The sequence below is a fragment of the Heptranchias perlo genome, chromosome 12, assembly GCF_035084215.1.
Source record: "Heptranchias perlo isolate sHepPer1 chromosome 12, sHepPer1.hap1, whole genome shotgun sequence".
NCBI classification, from domain to species: Eukaryota; Metazoa; Chordata; class Chondrichthyes; order Hexanchiformes; family Hexanchidae; genus Heptranchias; species Heptranchias perlo.
In genome coordinates, this window is record NC_090336.1 from 26,899,729 (window position 1) to 26,922,057 (window position 22,329).

Here is a 22,329-nt window from a genome sequence, read left to right on the forward strand (position 1 = left end):
CACGATGGGCCAAATGGCCTCCTGTGCTGTATCGTTCTATGAAGTAATATGTGTTAAATAGATAACATTGATGTGGAAAGGAATATAGGGTTATTAATGGCTGCTAAAGTTCTGGGTTGCATTAGCTGGTGAAGATATAGTACAGATCACAAGTTGTATTGTCGGTGTTTAAGGTATTGGTCAGATCTCATTTTAAGCACTGTGTGCATCTGGTTACCCATCCGAACATAGTAAGGATATTACTGTGCAAAGGTTAGTAATCAACATGGCTTGAGGGATCAGGAATTTCTACTATGTGAAAGCTTAAGCACATTGAGCTTGTTCTCATGGTGAAGATAGAAGACACTGAGAGAACCTAATTAAAATTGTGAAGAATATAATAGATATATAAAAATTAATAAAAGGAAATTGTCATTAGTGAATACCAAAGGACACCAGTTTAATTTTAAGAAAGTAGGGGTTAGGAATAAGAAGGAAAGTCAGTTAGAACTTTTACCTGATGTGCAATAGATTTGTAGACTGTTACCAGGAAAAGTTATTGCACTGTATAGTAGAATTTAGGTAACCTAGTGTTAGAAGCGATTGAGAGATATGGTGAGAAGCTGGATTGTTAGGGTCAAAATCATTCAGACAGGCATGTTGGATGCAATAGCCTTTTCCTATTCTTAAAAATTCTTGTTTAGTCTAAAAACCATATGTTAATTATGAACTGTAGTCTATTTTTACATTTGAAATAAATGTTTTGCATGAATTCTCTCATCCCATGATTTCTACAAGCTTAACTGGATTATAGAAATGTTGTCTTACCCTTGATCTTTGCCACTTGGTGGAGACAATGACTATACTGTTGCTGCTAACTTTTCAAAATTAAGAACATCAAATATATTTAACCACTTGCTTAAGACTTTCTATGTTGTTGTCCGTGCAAAAAAAATTACTTTCATTTCTAACACTATTATCTACAATAAAACCAATTGAATTATTTTGATCTCACTTAACCAAGTGCAGGAGCATTGAAATTCTTCAGATCACACTATAGAAGCCACGCCATACATATCCTAGTAGAGTGCCTTAGATCATACCCTATGCCGTCCCATTAAACCCCCACTGCCTTATTCTGCCAACTACAAAAATTATATTCTATAGTGCTTTTCACGTACAAAGACAGTGAGAAGCTTCTTAGTGCTGTTTTGGGGTACAGAACAATGAGTGGTATGAGAGAGGAGTTAATTGGCAAAAACATGGTTGTAGAGAAGAAGCTTTTGAAAACTGAGGGTGGTGACGAGATGGAAGTTCTGATGGAGTTGCAGAGCTTAGCAGTGTAATGGCTGAAAGAGTAGAGGCCAATGGTAGCATGGAGGCAGGCTGGTGTCTGAAAAGCAGGATGTGTGAAGGGACATAAGGCTGAAAGAAATCACTGAGTTGATAACTTTGTCTTTTGAGTCGTCATCACAATAAAGCAATTTCAGTATTAATATTTTCTAGTGTTATTTCTTTCTCCAATTCATTTTTCTTTTTGGTGTAAGTTAACACAATTCCACACTTCCAGGGGAAAGCTACTCTCGCAGGAAGTGCGGGTCAGAGATTGCTCTACATTATGACCCCAATTCTTTCATCTATGCTCCTGGGTTCCCCCTGCGAGCACAGGACCATAGAATCATCTCTTCAGGTTTCAACACGGGCACCTTGTGATCAGGCCTCGGAACAGATGATGTTCTATATCTGTCTCTTTTCAGAAGTGAATGTGGACAGTTTAAGACATTGGAAACTGATGCTCAGGAGTAAGCTGCCATGTGCGGTGTACCACTTCCGTGCACTGGAACCGAGCTGTTTAAATTTATCCTGAAGTCAAGAACAAACACTCAGATTAGGGAAGGATATGTCTAGAAATGATGAGCTCACCAATCTACCTGTCGCAAATGCATCTGTCCATGACAGTATTGGTAGGAGTGACCACCGCACAGTCCTCGTGGAGATGAAGTCCCGTCTTCGCACTGAGGACACCATCCAACGTGTCGTGTGGCACTACCACCGTGCTAAATGGGATAGATTCAGAACAGATCTAGCAGCTCAAAACTGGGCATCCATGAGGCGCTGTGGGCCATCAGCAGCAGAATTGTATTCCAGCACAATCTGTAACCTCATGGCCCGGCATATTCCTCACTCTACCATTACCAACAAGCCAGGGGATCAACCCTGGTTCAATGAGGAGTGTAGAAGAGCATGCCAGGAGCAGCACCAGGCGTACCTAAAAATGAGGTGCCAACCTGGTGAAGCTACAACTCCGGACTACATGCATGCTAAACAGCGGAAGCAACATGCTATAGACAGAGCTAAGCGATTCCACAACCAACGGATCAAATCAAAGCTCTGCAGTCCTGCCACATCTAGTCGTGAATGGTGGTGGACAATTAAACAACTAACGGGAGGAGGAGGCTCTGCAAACATCCCCATTCTCAATGATGGCGGAGTCCAGCACGTGAGTACAAAAGACAAGGCTGAAGCGTTTGCAACCATCTTCAGCCAGAAGTGCCGAGTGGATGATCCATCTCAGCCTCCTCCCGATATCCCCACCATCACGGAAGCCAGTCTTCGGCCAATTCGATTCACTCCACGTGATATCAAGAAACGGCTGAGTGCACTGGATACAGCAAAGGCTATGGGCCCTGACAACATCCCAGCTGTAGTGCTGAAGACTTGTGCTCCAGAACTAGCTGCGCCTCTAGCCAAGCTGTTCCAGTACAGCTACAACACTGGCATCTACCCGACAATGTGGAAAATTGCCCAGATATGTCCTGTCCACAAAAAACAGGACAAATCCAATCCGGCCAATTACCGCCCCATCAGTCTACTCTCAATCATCAGCAAAGTGATGGAAGGTGTCGTCGACAGTGCTATCAAGCGGCACTTACTCACCAATAACCTGCTCACCGATGCTCAGTTTGGGTTCGGCCAGGACCACTCGGCTCCAGACCTCATTACAGCCTTGGTCCAAACACGGACAAAAGAGCTGAATTCCAGAGGTGAGGTGAGAGTTACTGCCCTTGACATCAAGGCAGCTTATGACCGAGTGTGGCACCAGGGAGCTCTAGTAAAATTGAAGTCAATGGGAATCAGGGGGAAAACTCTCCAGTGGCTGGAGTCATACCTAGCACAAAGGAAGATGGTAGTGGTTGTTGGAGGCCAATCATCTCAGCCCCAGGGCATTGCTGTAGGAGTTCCTCAGGGCAGTGTCCTAGGCCCAACCATCTTCAGCTGCTTCATCAATGACCTTCCCTCCATCATAAGGTCAGAAATGGGGATGTTCGCTGATGACTGCACAGTGTTCAGTTCCATTCACAACCCCTCAGATAATGAAGCAGTCCGAGCCTGCATGCAGCAAGACCTGGACAACATCCAGGCTTGGGCTCCTAAGTGGCAAGTAACATTCGCGCCAGATAAGTGCCAGGCAATGACCATCTCCAACAAGAGAGAGTCTAACCACCTCCCCTTGACATTGAACGGCATTACCATCGCCGAATCCCCCACCATCAACATCCTGGGGGTCACCATTGACCAGAAACTTAACTGGACCAGCCATATAAATACTGTGGCTACAAGAGCACGTCAGAAGCTGGGTATTCTGTGGCGAGTGACTCACCTCCTGACTCCCCAAAGCCTTTCCACCATCTACAAGGCACAAGTCAGGAGTGTGATGGAATACTCTCCACTTGCTGCTCCAACAACACTCAAGAAGCTCGACACCATCCAAGATAAAGCAGCCCGCTTGATTGGCACCCCATCCACCACCCTAAACATTCACTCCCTTCACCACCGGCGCACTGTGGCTGCAGTGTGCACCATCCACAGGATGCACTGCAGCAACTCGCCAAGGCTTCTTCGACAGCACCTCCCAAACCCGCGACCTCTACCACCTAGAAGGACAAGAGCAGCAGGCGCATGGGAACAACACCACCTGCACGTTCCCCTCCAAGTCACACACCATCCCGACTTGGAAATATATCGCTGTTCCTTCATTGTCACTGGGTCAAAATCCTGGAACTCCCTTCCTAACAGCACTGTGGGAGAACAGTCACCACACGGACTGCAGCGGTTCAAGAAGGCGGCTCACCACCACCTTCTCGAGTGCAATTAGGGATGGGCAATAAATGCCGGCCTTGCTAGCGACGCCCACATCCCATGAACGAATAATAAAAAAAAAATTGTTTCAGTTACAGAATATTGGTTAGTGCTGTTGATGGTTTAGTGGTTATCTGCACCACCCACAGTGTAACTAGCCATCCAAATCCAGAATGCCCCAGTTCAATCCCTGATCTGTGCTATCTGTGCCTAGGCAGTGGTACACACTGCAATTGGTCACAATGCACCTGGTCTGTGGAGGGGAAAATCAACTCTGGTTCTCAGTCCTGACTTCTATCTAGTGAACATTTGTATCTATTGGGTGAGGACAAGATTGGTCTCCGTTGTGAAGCCTCCGTGATGGAATAGTTTTCCAACATTCAATGTTAAGGCTCATACATGAAGAACGGCACTTGGGTGAGATATTGGAGGGAGGCCCTCGTTCCGTGGAACCGTGCTGCTGTCCTAGTCGGTGTCTTCAAGAGAGTGCATTGGAGTGTATAGTCTTCCTTGCCTGCCAGCTGTTCTCTAGCAGTTGTTCCATGATACTGGCAAGAACCAAGGCCGTTCCAGCACTATACTAAATGCACTGAAGAACATAGGTCATGCCAGGCTCCTACGTTTGGTTCAACTGGGACCTTGGATAAAAGTGTCTACTGACCCATGCATTTCAGCTGCTCCAAGCAACACTTAAAGTATCAGACAGGTTTGTGCGTTGTTGCTCGTTCATCTTCTCTAACCAGCTTGAATGAGCCAAAAGCACTCATGAAGATTGTCTGCTTGATTGCAATTGGTCCTGTCCTGAAAGTTTTCATGCAGCCAATGGTTGGTGATAGCTATCAACTTGTTATCTGGAAAATTTTCCACTGAATCAGCCTATTGTTCTTAATGGAAGAGATTAGTTTTATGGAGTCTTGGCTATCACTGAAATGAGATGAAGCAAGATTTCTGGGGTAGACTAACATCTCAATCAGAAAATTATTTGATTATTATAAGTAGTTCTGTACATTATTCTAAGTAGAAATTGATCATTTGAATGAATTTCTATTCATAAGAAAACTCTTAAGTAGAACTACAGTAAAGAATTGCCATTTCCACTGGCTTTCCAGAACAAAACCAAAGTGGGTTAGATGGTTAAGGGGTGATCTAATTGAGGTATTTAAAATGATTAAGGGATTTGATAGGGTAGACAGAGGAACTATTTCCTCTGGAATCCAGAACAAAGTGGGAACAATCTTAAAATTAGAGCTAGGTCATTTAGGAGTGAAATCAGATGCACTTTTTCACACAGTAGTGGAAATATGGAACTTGCTGTCCCAAAAGGCTATTGTTGCTGGGTCAGTTGAAATTTTCAAGACTGAGATCAATAGATTTTTGTTAGCTAAATGTATTAAGGGATATGGAACAAAGGCGGGTGAATGGAGTTGAGGTACACATAAGCTGTGATCTAGTTGAAAGGCAGAACAGACTCAAGGGGCTGAATAGCCTACTCCTGTTCCTATATTCCTAAAGTGGCAACTGATTCTGATTTTTTTTTAAACTGAGTAAACTAGGTGAAAAGCCAAGGTCTGTAGTGGACAACGCCACCAACGTTGAAGAATAGGAGAGTAGATATCCATCATCATCACAACCTGTCGCTATAACCCGCAATTTAATATTGCAGTCTTGGTGTGTGTTGTCAGATTTGGACTTTACCATAGCTAGCTGCAATTGGAGATTAATGGGTTACGACGTAAACTAATCTGACTTGACCCCTATTTGACAAGGTAAATAAGAAAGTAATGATTCGATGATACTAAGCTTGAGTTCTCAAAACCTGTAGATTGTAGAAGGAGGGAAAGTTTGAGGATCATGGCATTCCACAGTTTTGAGTTCCTGGGAAAGAGGAGAGTAAGTGATCTTGAGTCTTAATTTGAGTCTTGATTTCAATACAACAAAGAGAAAGTCCATGTACGGGATATATTTGCAGCTTATAAACAACTGCAGAGGAACCAACACCAGATACAGCCCTTTTAAGGCAGGGTTTAGAATGAAAAGCAATGTTGTATGCTGGAGAAAATGAGGTGCACATAAACAATTAATTATGGGTCCATTTGTAATGTAAAATGATATTTCCAGTAAATATTTAATCGCTGTGCCTCCTCTGCTCCCTCAGTGTAAAGAATTCTGAGCAACAAAAAAATCTAACTTGAACAAGCTACGACCCTGGAAACACAGACAGCATTATATCAGCATTTCAAACATAGAAGAGGAATATTTTTTTTCCATTACATGCTTGCTCTTAAATACCACTGCAGTATGTTAAACTAAAACAATGTCCATGCCACATTAACCTGTTAGATACTGTATTACTTTCAAAATGTGCTGTGTTTAACATGGATTCACAGGGAGACTTGTGTACATTCACAATCTACACAAGTAATTGCATTAATGTTGAGTAATAGTGTTCACTGATGTATGACTTGTTAATTGGAGTACCCAGTGTGGAATTGAACAATGGAGACCAGGAGGTTCCCAGGTTTGATTCCCCAGTCTGTGCTGAGTTAGCTGATCTCAGCCGAGGCATACGTTGAGGTGCTGTGGCCTGGACTAGTCAGGTTGCCAACCCTCCCAGATTGTCCTGGAGTCTTCAGGAATGGAAAGCTAATCTCTCTGGTACTGCTGCAAGCAACATGGGAGGAAATAAAGAAGTAGAGTTTGTGGTTTGCGCATGTGGGACTTCTCGCGTGACACCTTCAAGTTCTGGCACCATCCCTTCCTGCCTTCGTGCTCATGAAGGAGAACTCACAAAAGGCCATGGTTAGCAGTGCACCGGTCAACAGTGGGGAAATGGCACGGCTGATAGAAATGGGGTTGTCAAGTTTGGACCATCCAAAACTAGCAAGAGGCAAGATGGATTCATAAAATATGTTCGGCCACAAATAAAGGGCTGGTTTAAACATTTTTTAAAACAGAATTAACTTCAAACCATATCTCTTCACCTTGATGTGTTGCACAAATGTTACATGGAATTTATAGTGCAGAAACAGGCCATTTAGCCCAACAGGTCTGAGCTGCCTCCTGCCTTACTTCATTTCGCTCTATCAACATATCCTTCTATTCCTTTCTGCCTTATGTACATACGAACATGTACATATGAACATACGAAAATGATGGGCAGAAAAAGACCCTGCTGGCAGCCCTCCGCGCACTCGTGATGGCTGGAGCATCATGACCAAACTTTTCCTCCCTCCCCACCCCGCACAGTCGTGTAATCTCCAAGGAGAGGCAAAAAAAAGAGAAAAACTCAGGGCCAATAAGGGAAACAAATATTTAGGAAAATTCCTCCGACGCTCTCAAGTGATTGAAACTAGTACAGGAGATCACATTGACCAAGTGTTACCTGTAAAACCACTTACCTTCTATATTATACAATCTCTTCCCCAGTCAAGAACGGTCCAGCTTTCTCTTGAAGGCATACAGAGAGTCCGCACCAGCCGGCAATGTATTCCAGAGGCTCACTACTCTGGGAAAAGAACAACCGCCTAACATCCAGTCTATTCATACTCTTGCATAGTTTAAACGCATGTCCCCTGGTCCTCCCCAAACTGGAATAATCTATCAATAGGCTACCTTGCCTTGGATTGGCTGCTTCCTCCCATGTGATCTCTGGTGCTCCTAGCTGTGCTATTATTTCAATCACTTCCTGTAGTGCGTTTCTTTATCATTTTCCCTGAGGCCTATGGTTAGATTTTCTGGCCTCCCTGCACCTTCCCACTCTCTGGCAAGTATTTTAATCCCTTGAGCCTCCCCACAGGTTCTCAGTCCAGGTACTTATCTAGCTTTTCCTTAAATGCATCTATGCTATTCGCCTCATCCGTGTGATAGCAGGTTTCACATTCTAACCACTCTCTGAGTAAGGAATACAAAAAACACATGCTTAATCACTGGACTTCACTACTCTTAACTATTCTCGTTTATTTTTTCTAAAAAAAAATACAATTAAGCGCGAGCAAAGACACTGAACTGAAAGGGACCCAACTTTTAAAAGGTAAATACAGTAACATTTGCAAACTGTGGGCAATACGAATTAAGAGCAGGAGTAGGCCATTCGGCCTCTCGCGCATGCTCTGCCATTTGATAAGATCATGGCTGATCTGATTGTGACCTCAACCCTACTTTCCCGTCTACCTACTATAACCTTTGACTCCCTTGTTAATCAGGAATCTATATAACGTAGCCTTAAAAATATTCAATGACCCTGCATCCACCGCTCTCTGGGGAAGGGAGTTCCACAGACTTATGACCCTCAGAGAAAAAATTTCTCCTCATCTCTGTCTTAAATGGGAGACCCCTTATTTTTAAACTGTGGCCCCAAGTTCTAGTCTCTCCCACAAGGGGAAACATCCTCTCAGCATCTACCCCTTCAAGTCCCCTCAGGATCTTTATATGTTTTAATAAGATCACCTCTCATTCTTCTAAACTCCAATGTATACAGGCCCAACTTGTCCAATCTTTCCTCATAAGATAACCTCCTCGTCCCAGGAATCAGTCGAGTGAACCTTTTTTGAACCGCCTCTTAAGCAATTATGTCCTTTCTTAAATAAGGAGACCAAAACTGCACACAGTATTCTAGATGTGGTCTCACCAATGCCCTGTACAACTGTAGCAAAACATGTCTACTTTTATATTCCATTCCCCTTGCAATAGATGACAGTTAAAGGATACCCATTTTATGTAAAATTAGACTGCCATGTAGTCTGATCTGTTGCAAAGTCGAGAATTGTAAGGTGCACCCACATATTAGGCTTGTTTTGGAAAACTTAGAAGTTGATTCAGTTCAAGTCATTTTTCTAAATTTAGATGGTATGAGTTCTCTACTAGATTTTATAGCAGTTTATTTAACAGGGAAAAAAAATCATACTTTGTTCAGTTTCATCTTCTATGCACTTTGATTTATTTCTGTAGATGTTGATATTTGTACAGTTATTGAAACATAAAGATATTACTGATTTTATTTCAAATGAAGCTTGTTCAACAAAACAAATACTTGTTTAAGATTCCTACTTTCATCAAGTGCTTTAAATGGAAAATAAAATGACTAGTGCAGTAGTTATGCATATATTTTGCTTTCTATTTGTATAACACTTCAATGTTAAGAAACATAGTTTGAAGTTTTCTCTTTTTCAAAAATTGCTTTAAACCAGTCCTTTATTTGTGGCGAAAGATATATGAATCCATCTCACCTCTGGTCCAGTTTCAGACTTGGTCCGCTGACTGTAGCCTTTTGTGATTTCTCCTTCGCGAACCGTGAACTCTACTTCCGCATTTTCTCCCAGATTGCTTCCATCCTTGGAGACTCCATGACAATCCGGGAGGGTTGGCAACCCTAGGAACATTGGATCTTGATGACGTTTTAACTACCTACTGGATGGAGCATCTGCAGTGGTCACTCCGCCCAGTAAAACCTGGCGGTACAGCGGAAAAGGCCTGAAAAGGTAAGTGCTAAAATTACGTTTCATCGAATCATAGAATGGTTACAGCACGGAAGGAGGCTATTCGGCCCGTCAAGTCCATGCCGGCTCTGCATAAGCATTCCAGCTAGTCCCACTCCCCCACCCTATCCCCGTAGCCCTGCAAATTTTTTCCCTTCAAATACTTATCCAATTCCCTTTTGAAAGCCACGATTGAATCTGCCTCCTCCACCCTCTCAGGCGGTGCATTCTAGATCACAACCACTCGCTGTGTAAAAAAAGTTTTTTCTCATGTCACCTTTGGTTCTTTTGCCAATCACCTTAAATCTATGTTCTCTGTCTCTTGACCCCTCCAATAGGAACAGGATCTCTCTATCCTTTCCATACCCTTCATGATTTTGAATACCTCTATCAAATCTCCTCTCAACCATCTCTGCTGTAAGGAGAACAACCCCAGCTTCTCCAGTCTATGCACATAACTGAAATCCCTCATTCCTTGAATCATTCTAGTAAATCTCTTCTGTACCCTCTCTAAGGCCTTCACATCCTTCCTAAAGTGCAGTGCCCAGAACTGGACACAATACTCCAGTTGTGGCTGAACCAGTCTTCCATAAGAACATAAGAAATAGGAGCAGGAATAGACCATACGGCCCCTCGAGCCTGCTCCGCCATTCAATCAGATCATGGCTGATCTTCATCCTCAACTCCACTTTCCTGCCCAATCCCTATATCCCTTGATTCCCCTAGAGTCCAAAATGTATCTATCTCAGCCTTGTTTTATAAAGGTTCTTCATAACCTCCTTGTTTTTGTATTCTATGCCTCTGCTTATAAAACCCAGGATCCTGTATGCTTTCTTAACCGCTTTCTCAACCTGCCCTGCCACCTTCAACGATTTGTGCACACATACCCCCAGATCTCTCTGTTCCCGCACCCCTTTTAGAATTGTACCATTTAGTTTACATTGCCTCTCCTCATTCTTCCTACCAAAATGTATCACTTCACACTTTTCTGCGTTGAATTTCATCTGCCACCCATTCTACCAGATGTCTATTACTTGAAGTCTATTACTACCCTCCTCACTGTTCACTACCCTTCCAAGTTTTGTGTCATCTGCAAATTTTGAAATTGTGCCCTGTACACCCAAGTCCAAGTCATTGATATATTATCAAAAAAAGCAATGGACCTACTACCGACCCCTGGGGAGCTCCACTGTACACCTCCCTCCAGTCCGAAAAACAACCATTCACCACTACTCTCTTTCCTATTACTTAGCCAATTTCGTATCCATGCTGCCACCGCCCCCTTTATTCCATGGGCTTCAACTTTGATGACAAGCCTATTATGCGGCACTTTATCAAACACCTTTTGGAAGTCCATATGCAACTCATCAACCGCATTCCCCTCATCGACCCTCTCTGATACCTCATCAAAAAACTCATCACATTTGCCTTTAACAAATCCGTACTGGCTTTCCTTAATTAATCCACATTTGTCCCAGATTATCGTTTCTAAAAGTTTCCCCACTACTGAGGTTAAACTGACTGGCCTGTAGTTGCTGGGTTTATCCTTACACCTTTTTTTGAACAAGGGTGTGACATTTGCAATTCTCCAGTCCTCTGGCACCACCCCTGTATCTAAGGATGATTGGAAGATTATGGCCAGTACCTCCGCAATTTCCACTTTTACTTCCCTCAGCAATCTAGGATGCATCCCATCCATGCTGGGTGACTTATCTACTTTAAGTACAGCTAGCCTTTCTAGTACCTCTCTTTATCAATTTTTAGCCCATCCAGTATCTTAACTACCTCCTCTTTTACTGTAACTTTGGCAGCATCTTTTTCCTTGGTAAAAACATTTGTGGGGCCAGGAGGAGCAGGAATGCTCCAACGTACTCCACAAGAATAATGTGGGCTGCTGCCGCCCTGGGCTCCCACTCACGCACTACCCACACCCCCCCACCCAACCGCATCCCCCTCCCCAGGACCAACTGATAATGTGCCGGCCCGCAGCTGACGAGTTTAACGTTTAACGCCTGCAGCCTGCCGCATCTATGTAAAATGTGGCCCATCCCTCAAAATAGACCGACCTCGAGCCACCACAATGGGCTCGTTGGATGGTGTGCTTCGCCTGTCACTTTGCATACATGCTGCTCCCTCCCCTTGGCAACTATTTCTGGCCTGCAGCTACCGGACCCCAGAGGTTAAAGTTCTGGACATGCCCTGCTCCTCCCCTTTATGCACTTCCCGCGCTAATGGTGTGGATTGCCATCTCTATACACTGGAGGCAGGAACTTAGTATCCCATAGTCCTGATAGATTTAATAGCCTTCTGGGTGGTTAAGGCATGAACTATATTTGAAAACTATTGAAAATTGTACCTTTTAAAGCCAGAGGGAAAAGAAAATCCATTTTGTAACTCCAGTAACCCAACCTTATCTTTACAGAACCACCTGTTCAATAGACCTTAATGATGATGGTGATATTATGACTTGAGTGTATCAAATAAACAGAATAATTTAAGAAGCTTACTGAGGGCTTGAAGGGATTATCTTCTGTCCCTATCTGAGAAACAGCCAACAGTCCAATAGCCCTGCTCACCTGCCGACAGAAGAAATTCTTACACCATGTTTTAATTTTGCATTCTTTTGTCACTCATCTTCCTATTATTTTTAGGCAAACTGATCACTTGTCCAAATCAAATTAAACACATTTCAGTCTAGCATCAGTTTCAAATTGACACCAATTCCCATGGAAGATAAGATCAACAGTTTGCATTTATATAGGCTACTTGGGCAAGAAGGGGAAAAAACTTGGGAAAATGGTTGCTGAACACAAGATAAGATCATCCAATCCCTGCTGACTAGCAGTTCCCAATAACTGAAAAACAATCCTATATGGGGTACAGTGTCTCTGAAAGGGTGAGGAGTTGGACGAGGTCCGGTGAAAATGTGGAATTACATTAGTTTTTTTGAAAAAAACAAAAAAAACCCCCGCCAAAACAGACTAAGAAGTAATTATCTATAAATAAATATAGACAAAGATATGGCAGAGCAGCTTGTGTGCCTGGACTCAGGTTGTGGGGGTTTGTGGACAGCGAGAATGTCCTGGGCGAACACATCTGCAATAGATGTCTCCGCCTCGAATCTCTCCAGCTCTGAGTCATTGAGCTGGATTGCCAGTTGGAGACACTCCGACACATAAGGGAGGGGGAGGAGTATCTGGATAGTTTGCTCCAGAGCTCAGTCACACCTCGCAGAGAGGTACAGGATCTTAACGGGGCTGGTGTGACTGATAGCGTAGAGTAACGGGAACCCAGGTGAGATAGAGAACAAGGATCCGTAGAAACTGATTCTATCCAACAAGTACAATGTACTTGCTATCTGTGAGGATAAGGATAAAGAAGGACAGCCAGAATGCTGACAGTGGCACTCTGGAGCAGGAGGCTGTCCAAAGTGGGGAAGAGGAGAAGGAGGAGAAGCGTGATGTGGTAGTTGTGGGGGATTCAATAATTAGGGGGACAGGTAGCATCCTTTGTAAGCAGGATTGAGAGTTCCACATGGTATGTTGCCTACCTGGCGCCAGGGTGAGGGACATCTAGAACCGGCTTGAAAGGATATTGGAGAGGGAGGGGGGAGGATCCAGTCGTTGTGGTCCATATTGGGACCAACAACATAGGAAAGAGTAGGCAAGAGGTCCTGTTCAGAGAGTACCAGGAGCTAAATTAAAAAAACAAGACCTCAAGGGTTATAATCTCTGGATTATTACCCGAGCCACCTGCAAGGGATAAACAGATTAGGGAGGTGAACACGTGGCTGAAGGAATGGTGTGGGAAACAGGGGTTCGATTTCATGGGACACTGGCACCGGTACTGGGACAGGAAGGAGATGCACCGTTGGTACGCGCTCCACTTGAATCGGGCTGGGACCAAGGTCCTAGTGGAAAGGATAAATAGGGCGGTCACAAGGACTTTAAATTAGTAAATGGGGTGGGGGAGGGCTCAGGTGGAAAAGGTAGTATAAATAATCATTCTAAAACAAACGAAAAGGAAGAAAGTGGAGTAATATTCAGAAATTTATTAAAAAGCAGAACCACAAAGATGATAATCTCCGGATTATTACCTGAGCCATGAGTAAATTGGCACAGGGTAAATCAGATCAGAGAGATGAATACGTGGCTCAAAGATTGGTGTGGGAGAAGTGGATTTCGATTCATGGGGCACTGGCATTAGAGGGAGCTGGTCCATGCTGGGACCAGTGTTCTGGCAAACCGAATAACTAGGGCGGGAGAGAAGGCCGGGGAAGGAAAGAATGGTAAAAAGACAAAATTAAAGGTTCTTTATCTGAATGCACGCAGCATTCATAATAAGACAGATGAATAGACGGCACAAATAGAAACAAATGGGTATGATCTCGTGGCCATTACAGAGACGTGGTTGCAAGGTGACCAAGGTTGGGAGCTAAATATTCAGGGTTATTTAACATTTCGGAAGGATAGGAAAAAAGGTAAAGGCGGTGGGGTAGCTCTGTTAATAAAGGATGAAATTGGTGTAATAGTGAGAAATGATCTTGGCTCAGAAGATCAAGATGTCGAATTATTTTGGGTGGAGGTAAGAAATAGCAAGGGAAAGAAATCACTGGTAGGAGTAGTATATAGGCCCCTTAACAGTAGCTACACTGTAGGGCAAAATATAAATCAGGAAATAAGGGGGGCTTGTAAAAAAGGTAATGCAACAATCATGGGCAATTTTAACTTTCACATAGATTGGACAAATCAAATTTGCAAAAATAGCCCTGAGGAGGAGTTCACAGAGTGTATTAGGGACTGTTTCTTAGACCAATACGTCGGGAAACCAACCAGGGAACAGGCCATTTTGGATCTGGTAATGGGTAACGAAACAGGATTAATTAATGATCTCAAAGTAAAGGATCCCGTGGAAAGCAGTGATCGTAACATGATAGAATTTCACATCCAGTTTGAGAGCGAGGATCTTGGGTCTGAAACTACTGTATTAAACTTAAATAAGGGCAATTATAAAGGAATGAGGGCGGAATTGGCTAAAGTGGACTAGGTAAACAGATTAGATGGTGTGATGGTGGATAAGCAGTGGCAAACATTTAAAAAGATATTTTATGACTCGCAACAAAAATGTATCCCTGTGAGGAGGAAAGACTCCGCAAAAAGGGTGAACCAACCACAGCTAACTAAGAAAGTCAAGGATGGTATCAGGTTAAAAGAAAAAGCATACAACATGGCAATGATTACTGGTAAGCCCGAAGATTGGGAAAACTTTAAAAACCAGCAAAGGATGACTAAAAGAATAATAAAGAGGGAGAAAATAAATTATGAGAGTAAACTAGCAAGAAATATAAAAGCTGACAGTAAAATCTTCTACAAGTATATAAAAAGGAAGAGGGTAGCTAAAGTAAACATTGGTCCCTTAGAGGATGAGACTGGGGAAATAATAATGGAAAACAAGGAAATAGCAGAGGAATTGAACAGATATTTTGTATCTGTCTTCACAGTAGAAGACACTAATACATACCAATAATAGTAGAAAATCAAGGGGCAAAGGTGGGGGAGGAACTAAAATCAATCACTATCACTAGAGAAAAAGTACGAGGTAAACTAATGGGTCTAAAGGCTGACAAGTCCCCTGGACCTGATGGCTTGCATCCGAGGGTCTTAAAGGAAGTGGCTACAGAGATAGTGGATGCATTCGTTGCAATCTTCCAGAATTCACTAAGATTCTGGAAAGGTCCCAGGGGATTGGAAAACCGCAAATGTAACACCCCTATTCAAGAAGGGAGTGAGACAGAAAGCAGGTAACTATAGACCAGTTAGCCTAACATCTGTCATTGGGAAAATGTTAGAATCCATTATTAAGGAAGTAGTAGCAGGACATTTGGAGACTCAAAATACAATCAAGGAGAGTCAACATGGTTTTATGAAGGGGAAATCATGTCTGACAAATTTATTAGAGTTCTTTGAGGAAGCAACGGGCAGGGTGGATAAAGGGGAACCAATGGATGCAGTATATTTGGATTTCCAAAAGGCATTTGATAAGGTGCCACATAAAAGATTACTGCACAAGATAAGAGCTCATGGTGTTGGGGGTAATATACTGGCACGGATAGAGGATTGGCTAACTAACAGAAAACAAAGAGTCGGGATAAAAGGGTCATTTTCAAAATGGCAATCTGTAACTAGTGGGGTGCCATAGGGATCAGTGCTGGGGCCTCAACTATTTACAATATATATCAATGACTTGGATGAAGGAACAGAGTATCTTCTGGCCATATTTGCTGATGATACAAAGATAAGTGGAAAAGCAAGTTGCGATGAGGACACAAAGTGTCTGCAAAGGGATATTGATAGGTTAAGCGAATGGGCAAAAATTTGGCAGATGGAATATAATGTGGGAAAAGGTGAAGTCATCCACTTTGGGAGGAAAAATAAAAAAGCAAAATATTATTTGAATGGAGAAATACTACAAAATGCTGCGGTACAGAGGGATCTGGGTGTCCTCGTACATGAAACACAAAAAGTCAACATACAGGTGCAGCAGGTAATCCGTAAGGCAAATGGAATATTGGCCTTTATTTCTAGGGGGATGGAGTATAAAAGTCATGCTACAACTGTACAGGGTGCTGGTGAGACCACACCTGCAGTACTGCGTACATTTCTGGTGCCCTTATTTAAGGAAGGACATACTTGCTTTGGAGGCAGTTCAGAGAAGGTTCACTAGGTTGATTCCGGGTATGGAAGGGTTGTCTTATGAGGAAAGATTGAACAGGTTAGGTTTAAAATCATCGGAGTTTAGAAGAATGAGAGGAGATCTTATTGAAACAAACAAGATTCTGAGGGGACTCGATAGGGTAGATGCTGAGAGGATGTTACCCCTCATGGGGGAATCTAAAACTAGGGGACATAGTCTCAGAATAAGGGGTCACCTGTTTAAGATGGAAATGAGGAGGAATTTCTTCTCCCAGAGGGTCCTGAATCTTTGGAATTCTTTACCCCAAAAAGCTGTGGAGGCTGAGTCATTGAATACATTCAAGGCTGAGTTAGACAAATTTTTGATCAGCAAGGGAGTCAAAGGATATGGGGAAAGGGCGGGAAAGTGGAGTTGAGGTAAAAATCAGATCAGCCATGATCTCATTTAAATGGTGGAGCAGGCTCAAGGGGCCGAATGGCCTACTCCTGCTACTATCTCTTATGGTCTAAATTATGCTTTAGGCACTACAGGTAAAGGGAAAACTAAAAGATGTAAAGTAATTAAATCAGGAGAGAGAAATAAGAAATGTGTGAGAAAAACATTAGGGCAGAAGGACAGGTTAGGATGTGTGGCTCAAATAAGCGTTATTTATACAATGAGAGGGTTGTCCTATGAGGAGAGAATGGGCCCATATTCTCTGGAGTTTAGAAGAATGAGAGGTGACCTAATTGAAACAGATAAAATTCTTAGAGGGCTTGACAAGGTAGATGCTGAGAGGTTGTTTCCCCTGACTGGAAAGTCTAGAATTAGGGGGTCTTGGTCTCAAGATAGAGGGTCAGCCATTTAGAACCGAGATGAGGAACAATTTCTTCACTCAGAGGGTTGTGAATCTTCGGAATTCTCTACCTCAGAGGGCTACGTTTTGTTGTTGTTGAGTATATTCAAGACTGAGATCGAAAGATTTTTGGACTCTAAGGGAATCAAGGGATATGGGGATAGGGCGGGAAAGTGGAGTTGAGGTAGAAGATCAGCCATGATCGTAATGAATGGTGGAGGAGGAGCGAGGTGCCTTATGGCCTACTCCTGTTCCTATTTCTTATACTCTATACGTTTGTAAGAACATAAGGAATAAATTGAATGGATTGCACATGCAAATTCAATTTAGAGGGTTACAGTATGGTAGCCATTACTGAGACATGGTTATAAAATGGTCAGGACTGGGAACTGAATACACCAGGTTATAAGGTCCAAAGAAAGCATAGAGAAACTGGTAGAGGGTGAGGAGTAGCCTTAGTGATTTAAGGATGAAATTACTTCATGATAAGAGAGAATATAACAAGAGGTAAGCAAGTACTGGAGACTTTATGGATAGAATTAAGAAATAGAAAAAGATTTAAGACTGCAGTGGGAGTTGTGTATAGGCCCCCTGGTAGCAGCTGTGAAGTGGCAGAATGTATAAATGCAGAGATTAGACAAACGTGTAGCAAAGGCAAAGTAATTTTAATAGGGGATTTTAACTTTCATATAGATTGGGATAAGCAGACAAGCTCATGTCAGAAAGGTAGCGAATTTCTTGTGTGTGTTCAGGACAGCTTTCTGCAACAATATGTCCTAGAACCAACAAGGGGGCAGGCCATATTAGATTTAATAATGAGTAATGAGACTGATTTAGTTATCAGCCTAATGGTGCATGAACGTTTATCTAATAGCAATCATGATATGATCAACTTCAACATTGTGTTTGGAAGAGAGAGACGCTTATCAGCTACTAAGATTCCAAATTTAGGTAAGGCCGACTTCAATGGGATGAGACAGAGACTCTCCACAGTAAGCTGGGCAAATCTGTTCGTGGGTAAAAGAACAGAAGATCAGTGGGAGGTGTTCAAAAAAGAATTTAACGTGATACAGAAACAGTTTATACCCCTAAAGGGCAAGAGCTCCACTTGCCAATAAAAACAGCCATGGATGACAAAAGAGGTAAGGGACAACATAAAACTAAAAAAAAAAGCATACAAAAATGCAACAAATAGCACAGATCCTGGCAACTGGGAGAGATACAAAGAACAACAAAGGGTGATAAAACTACAAAAAGGGAGTATGAAAAGAAACTTGCAAAGGATATCAAAATCTACACAAAAAACATTTACAATTATATTAGGAGAAAAAAGGGTGGTCAAGAGCAATGTGGGCCCCTTAAAAACTGATAATTGTGATATTGTAAATGAAAATAAGGAAATGGCATACATGTTAAATAATTACTTTGCATCACTATTTACAGTAGAGGAAACTAATTTTGAATCAGGGACGGGGACTCATCAAAATTAATGCAAAATTAAGCAAGCTAACAGTAATGAAGAAAATATTAGCACTAAAGAGTGACAAATCCCCAGGACCAGATGGTTTCCATCCCAGGACTTTAAAGGAAGTAGGTGAGAACATTGCAGATGCCCTAACTATAATCCTCCAGGAACAGCTCCTTTAGATTGGAAAATTGCACATGTCACTCCACTATTTAAGAAAGGTGAGAGAGGAAAACCAGGGAATTATAGACCAGTTAGCCTAACAACTGTTGTCGGAAAATTACTAGAGTCTATAATTAGGGATAGAGTAACTGAACACCTTGAAAATTTTCAGCTGATCGGAGAGCGCCAGCATTGCATTTGTAAAGGGTGGGTCATGCCTGACAAACCTGATTGAATTTTTTGAAGAGGTGACTAAAGTAGCGGACAGGGGAATGTCTATGGATGTTGTTTATATGGACTTCCAGAAGTCATTTGATAAAGTCCCTCATAAGAGACTGCTAGCTAAAGTTGAAGCTCATTGAATTGAGGGGTAATTATTGATCTGGTTAGAAAATTGGCTGAGCGGCAGGAGACAGAGAAAAGGCATTTTGGGTAGCTATTCAAATAAGCATGACGTGACAAATGGTATCCCACAGGGATCTGTGTTGGGGCCTCAACTATTCACTATATTTATTAATGACTTAGTTGACGGGATAGAGAGCCACGTATCCAAGTTTGCCGATGACACAAAGATAGATAGCATTGTAAGTAGTGTAGATGGAAGCATAAAATTAGAGAGATATTAATAGATTAAGTGAAGGGGCAAAACTGTGGCATATAGATTTCAATGAAGGCAAGTGTGAGATCACCCACTTTGGACCTAAAAAGAATAGATCAGAGTACTTTCTAAATCGTGAAAAGCTCGAAACAGTAGAGGCCCAAAGATCATTAAAATGTCATGGACAGGTACAGAAAATAATCAAAAAGGCTAATGGAATGCTGGCCTTTATATCTAGAGGATTAGGATACAAGGGGGTAGAAGTTATGCTGCAGCTATACAAAGCCTTGGTTAGACCACACCTGGAGTACTGTGTTTATCTCTGGGCACCGCACCTTAGGTAGGATATATTGGCCTGGGAGGGAGTGCAGCATAGATTTACTAGAATGATATCTGGACTCCAAGGGTTAAATTACGAGGCGAATTACACAAACTAGAGTTGTATTCCCTGGAATTTAGAAGATTAAGGGGTGATTTGATCGAAGTTTTCAAGATATTAAGGGGAATTGATAGGGTAGATAGATAGAAACTATTTCCGCTCGTTGGAGAGTCTAGGACTAGGGGACATAGAACCATAGAAAAGATACAGCACAGAAGGGGGCCATTCGGCCCATCGTGTCCGCGCCGGCTCGAAGAACAACCAGGTGCCCATTCTAATCCCACCTTCCAGCACCCGGTCCATAGCCCTGCAGCTTACAGCACTTTAGGTGCAGGTCCAGGTACTTTTTAAATAGCCTAAAAATTAGAGCCAGGACTTTCAGGAGTGATGTTAGGAAACACTTCTACACGCAATGGGTGGTAGAAGTTTGGAACTCTCTTCCGCAAACGGCAGTTGATGCTAGCTCAATTGTTAATTTTAATTTTAAATCTGTTATCAATTAAAGAGGGAGAAAATTGAATATGAGAGTAAACTAGCAAGAAATAGGAAAACAGATTGTAAGAGCTTCTACAAGTATGTAAAAAGGAAGAGAATAGCGAAAGTAAACGTGGGTCCCTTAGAATCAGAGACAGGAGAAATTATAATGGGGAATAAGGAAACGGCAGAGACGTTAAACATTTTATATCTGTCTTCACAGTAGAAGACACAAAAACATACTGGAAATAGTGGTGAACCAAGGGTCTATTGAGAGGGAGGAACTTAAAGTAATTAAGATTAGTAAAGAATAAGTTTTAGAAAAATTAATGGGACTAAAAGCAGACAAATCCCCCGGACCCTATGGCCTACATCCTAGGGTTTTAAAAGAGATGGCTGCAGAGATAGTGGATGCATTGGTTTTGATCTTCCAGAATTCCCTTGATTCTAGAATGGTCCCTGTGGATTGGAAGGTAGCAAATGCAACCCCGCTATTCAAGAAAGGAGAGAAAAAGAAAACAGGGAATTATAGGCCAGTTAGCTTGACATCAGTAGTAGGGAAAATGCTAGAATCTATTAAGGATGTAGTAACAGGGCACTTAGAAAATCATTAGATGATTAGGCAGAGTCAACACGGTTTTATGAAGGGGAAATCGTGTTTGACAAATCTGTTAGAGTTTTTTGAGGGTGTAACTAGGAGGGTAGATAAAGGGGAACCAGTGAATGTAGTATCTTTGGACTTTCAAAAGGCATTCGATAAGGTGCCACATAATAGGTTGTTACACAAGATTAGGACAATATATTAGCATGGATTGAGGATTGGTTAACAGACAGAAAACAGAGAGTAGGAATAAATGGGTCACTTTTGGATTGGCAGGTTGTAACTAGTGGGGTGCCGCAAGGATCGGTGCTTGGCCCTCAGCTATTTACAATCTATATTAATGACTTAGATGAAGAGACCGAGTGTAATGTATCCAAGTTTGCTGACAGTACAAAGCTAGGTGGGAAAGTAAGCTTTGAGGAGGACCAAAGAGTCTGCAAAGAGATATCAACAGGTTAAGTGAGTGGGCAAGAAGGTGGCAGATGGAGTACAATATGGGGAAATGTGAGATTATTCACTTTGGTAGGAAAAATAGAAAAACAGAATATTTTTTAAATGGTGAGGAACTATTAAATGTTGGTGTTCAGAAGGATTTGGGTGTCCTTGTTCACGAAACACAAAGTTAACATGCAGGTACAGCAAGAAATTAGGAAGGCAAATGGTATGTTGGCCTTTATTGCAAGCGGGTTGGAGTACAAGAGTAAGGAAGTCTTGCTGCAATTGTACCGGGCTTTGGTGAGACCACACCTGGAGTACTGTGTGCAGTTTTGGTCTCCTTACCTAAGGAGGGATATACTTGCCTTAGAGTCAGTGTAATGAAGGTTCACTCGATTGATTCCTGGGATGAGAGGGTTGTCCTATAAAGAGAAATTGAGTAGAATGGGCCTATACTCTCTGGAGTTTAGAAGAATGAGAGGTGATCTCATTGAAACATATAAGATTCAAAGAGGGCTTGACAGGGTAGAGGCTGAGAGGATGCTTCCCCTGACTTGAGACTCTAGAACTATGGGACATAGTCTCAGGATGAGGGGTCTGAGGGGATTCTGAGGGGGCTTGACAGGGTAGATGCCGAAAGTTGCTGAGATGTTGTTTCCCATGGCTGGAGAGTCTAGAACTAGGGCGCATAGTTTCAGGATAAGGGGTCGGCCTTTTAAGACTGAGATGAGGTGGAATTTCTTCACACAGAGGGTTTTGAATCTTTGGAATTCTCTACCCCAGAGGGCTGTGGATCCTGATTCGTTGAATATATTCAAGGCTGAGATCGATAGATTTTTGGACTCTAGAGGAATCAAGGGATATGGGGATCGGCCAGGAAAGTGGAGTTGAGGTCGAAGATCAGCCATGATCGAGGGTCTATCTGACCTACTTCTGCTCCTATTTCTTATGTTCTTATCTAACCTGTGTTATATTTGATTTCTGAATGTTTAATGCTAAGAATACAGGCCAAAATATAAAAGAAAGAATGTTCTGCGCCACTGGAATGGTATTGCTTGCATTGATAAGCACAAAAATAGGAAACATTTTAAGGT

At 42.4% G+C, this 22,329-nt stretch overlaps 1 protein-coding gene across 3 annotated transcripts in view; it reads left to right on the forward strand.

Annotated features, from left to right (window-relative positions):
* Window positions 1-9,379: 9,379 nt before the first annotated feature.
* The window catches only part of LOC137327907 (uncharacterized), a 66,484-nt gene continuing 53,534 nt past the window's right edge, over window positions 9,380-22,329 (forward strand). For 2 of the 3 annotated variants that reach the window (XM_067993822.1, XM_067993824.1), the window contains exon 1: window positions 9,380-9,596. The gene's annotated coding sequence lies outside the window, so the exon portion shown is untranslated. The remainder of the gene's footprint in view (window positions 9,597-22,329) is intronic. The other variant, XM_067993825.1, reaches the window with a different exon arrangement.